The sequence below is a fragment of the Lucilia sericata genome, unplaced genomic scaffold (assembly GCF_015586225.1).
Source record: "Lucilia sericata isolate MDLA Ls3-8-SP2 unplaced genomic scaffold, ASM1558622v1 Contig000380F_arrow, whole genome shotgun sequence".
NCBI lineage: Eukaryota > Metazoa > Arthropoda > Insecta > Diptera > Calliphoridae > Lucilia > Lucilia sericata.
In genome coordinates, this window is record NW_023994399.1 from 208,386 (window position 1) to 212,602 (window position 4,217).

Consider the following 4,217-nt stretch of genomic DNA (forward strand, 5'->3'; position numbering starts at 1 on the left):
CCTATACGATTTTTTCTAGAAGTCACCCAAATACTGGAATATTTCACAAAATCTACCATTCATGAAAATTAAAAAAAACAAAGATTTCTCAAAATTTCTATAACAATTTCTAAAAACTCAACTGTATAGTAATATATTTCACAAAGTAGAAATATCTTGCGAAATTTCAAAAAGTCAACTGGATAGTGAAATATTTCACAAAATCTTTTAAGTTTATAAAAAGCCAACTGAATAGAAACATATTTCATAAAATCTTCTATGTTTGTCAACGATATTTTCTAGAAAGTCAACCAAATAGTGAAATATTTCACAAAATCTTGCAATTTACTGAATAGTTTATAATTTAGAAACAGTCTTACATTCAGTTACAAATTTTAAAAATACAAAGAAAGAGAGAATATTGAAATATTTCACAATTTTAGGACATTCCAATACGATTTTTTCTAGAAGTCACCCAAATACTGGAATATTTCACAAAATCTACCATTCATGAAAATTAAAAAAAAACAAAGATTTCTCAAAATTTCTATAACAATTTCTAAAAACTCAACTGAATAGTAAAATATTTCACAAAAGTAGAAATATCTTGCGAAATTTATGAAAAGTCAACTGGATAGTGAAATATTTCACAAAATCTTTTAAGTTTATAAAAAGCCAACTGAATAGAAACATATTTCATAAAATCTTCTATGTTTGTCAACGATATTTTCTAGAAAGTCAACCAAATAGTGAAATATTTCACAAAATCTTGCAATGTTCTGAACAGTTGATTTTTAGAAACAAAAGTAGAAATATCTTGGAAATTTTTAAAAAGTTACAAATTAAAAAAATACAAAGATTATCTAAATCTCTATAAAAGTTGAAATATCTTGCAAATTTCTATAACGTCAACTGAATAGTAAAAATTTCACAAAAGTAGAAATATCTTGCAAATTTCAAAAAGTCAACTGAATAGAGACATATTTCACAAAATCTTCGAATTTTGCTAACGATTTGTTTTACAAAGTTACCCAAATAGTGAAATAGTTCACAAAATCTTGCAACTGAATAGTCGATATTTTAGAAACAGTTTCAGAAACAAATTTTAAAAATTAAAAAAAAACAGAGATTTCTCAAAATTTCTATAACAATTTCTAAAAACTCAACTGAATAGTAAAATATTACACAAAAGTAGAAATATCTTGCGAAATTTATGAAAAGTCAACTGGATAGTGAAATTTTAACAAAATCTTTTAAGTTTGTTAACGATTTTTTCTAGAAAGTCAACCAAATAGTGAAATACTTCACAAAATCTTGCAATGTGCTGAACAGTTGATTTTTTAGAAACAAAAGTAGAAATATCTTGCAAATTTTTAAAAAGCCAACTGAATAGAGATATATTTCATAAATATTCTATGTTTGTCAACGATTTTTCTAGAAAGTGTGAAATATTTCACAAAATCTTACAATTTACTGAAGAATTGATTTTCTAGAAATAGTCTCACATTCAGATACAAATTAAAAAAATGCAAAGATTTCACAAAATATCTCTAAAAAGTAGAAATATCTTTCAAATTTCTAAAAACTCAACTGAGTAATAAAATATTTCACAAAAGTAGAAATATCTTGCAAATTTATGAAAAGTCATCTGGATAGTGAAATATTTCACAAAATCTTGCAATTTACTGAATAGTTGATATTCTACAAACTGTCTTACATTCAGATAAAAAATTTAAAAAAATGCAAAGATTTCTCAAAACCTCTATAAAAAGTTTAAATAACTTGCAAATTTCTGAAAAGTCAACTGAATAGTAAAATATTTTACAAAAGTAGAAATATCTAAAAAGTCAATTAAATAGAGAAATATTTCACAAAATCTTCGAATTTTGCCAACGATTTGTTTTACATAGTCACCCAAATAGTGAAATATTTCACAAAATCTTGCATTTTACTGAATAGTTGATATTTTAGAAACAAAACTAGAAATATCTTGCAAATTTCTAAAAAGTCAACTGAATAGACCCATATTTCACAAAATCTTCGAATTTTGCCAACGATTTGTTTTACAAAGTTACCCATATAGTGAAATATTTCACAAAATCTTGCAATTTACTGCATATTTGATATTTTAGAAACAGTTTTACATTCAGTTACAAATTGTAAAAATACAAAGTTAAACAATTTAAAAAAATGCAAAGATTTCTCAAAACCTCTAAAAAAAGTTGAAATATCTTGCAAATTTCAAAAGTCAACTAAATAGTAAAATATTTAAAAAAAGTAGAAATATCTTGCAAATTTCTAAAAGCCAACTGAATATTTCACAAAATCTTCGAATTTTGCCAACGATTGTTTTACATAGTCACCCAAATAGTGAAATATTTCACAAAATCTTGCAATTTACTGAATAGTTCATATTTTAGAAACAAAAGTAGAACTATTTTGCAAATTTCTAAAAAGTCAACTGAATAGTAAAATATTTCAAAAAAGGAGAAATATCTTGCAAATTTCTAAAACGTCAACTGAATAGAGACATATTTCACAAAATCTTCGAATTTTACCAACGATTGTTTTACATAGTCACCCAAATACTGGTATATTTCACAAAATCTATCATTCATGAAAATTAAAAAAACAAAGATTTCTCAAAATTTCTATAATAATTTCTAAAAACTCAACTGAATAGTAAAATGTTTCACAAAAGTAGAAATATCTTGCGAAATTTATGAAAAGTCAACTGGATAGTGAAATATTTAAAAAAATCTTTTAAGTTTGTTAACGATAGAAATATCTTTCGAATTTATAAATGTCAACTGAATAGTGAAATATTTCACAAAAGTAGAAATATCTTGCGAATTTCTAAAAGTCAACTGAATAGAGACATATTTCACAAAATCTTCGAATTTTGCCAAAGATTGTTTTATATAGTCACCCAAATAGTGAAATATTTCACAAAATCTTGCAATTTACTGAATAGTTGATATTTTAGAAACAGTCTTACATTCAGTTACAAATTTTAAAAATACAAAGAAAGAGAGAATATTGAAATATTTCACAAAATTTTGAACATTACTGAGCAGTCAATTTTAGGACATTCCTATACGATTTTTTCTAGAAGTCACCCAAATACTGGAATATTTCACAAAATCTACCATTCATGAAAATTAAAAAAAAACAAAGATTTCTCAAAATTTCTATAACAATTTCTAAATATATTTCACAAAAGTAGAAATATCTTGCGAAATTTCAAAAGTCAACTGGATAGTGAAATATTTCACAAAATCTTTTAAGTTTGTTAATAATATTTTCTAGAAAGTCAACCAAATAGTGAAAAATTTCAAAAATCTTGCAATGTTCTGAACAGTTGATTTTTAGAAACAAAAGTAGAAATATCTTGCAAATTTTTAAAAACCCAACTGAATAGAGATATGTCTTATCTTAACATTCAGTTACAAATTAAAAAAATACAAAGATTTATCTAAATCTCTATAAAAGTTGAAATATCTTGCAAATTTCTATAACGTCAACTGAATAGTAAAAATTTCACAAAAGTACAAATATCTTGCAAATTTCAAAAAGTCAACTGAATAGAGACATATTTTGCAACGATTGTTTTACAAAGTTACCCAAATAGTGAAATAGTTCACAAAATCTTGCAACTGAATAGTTGATATTTTAGAAACAAATTTTAAAAATACAAAGATATCTCAAAATATCTACAAAAAGTTGAAATATCTTGATAATTTCTAAAAGGTCAACTGAATAGTGAAATATTTCACAAAATCTTGAACATTACTGAATATTCGATTTTAGGACATTTTGCTACGATTTTTTTCTAGAAAGTCACAGTTGAATTTCTAGAAACGAAAGTAACAATATCTTACAAATTTCTAAAAACGTCATCAGAATAGAAACATATTTCACAAAATCTTCGAATTTTGTCAGCGATTTATTTAGAAGGTCACCCAAATATAAAAATATTTCACAAAATCTTTTGCAATTTACTGAATAATTGATATTCTACAAACTGTCTTACATTCAGATACAAAATTTAAAAAAATGCAAAGATTTCTCAAAATCTCTTTAAAAGTTGAAATATCTTGCAAATTTCAAAAAGTCAACTGAATAGTAAAATATTTCACAAAAGTAGAAATATCTTGCAAATTTCTAAAAGTCAACTGAATAGAGACATATTTCACAAAATCTTCGAATTTTGCCAAAGATTGTTTACATAGTCACCC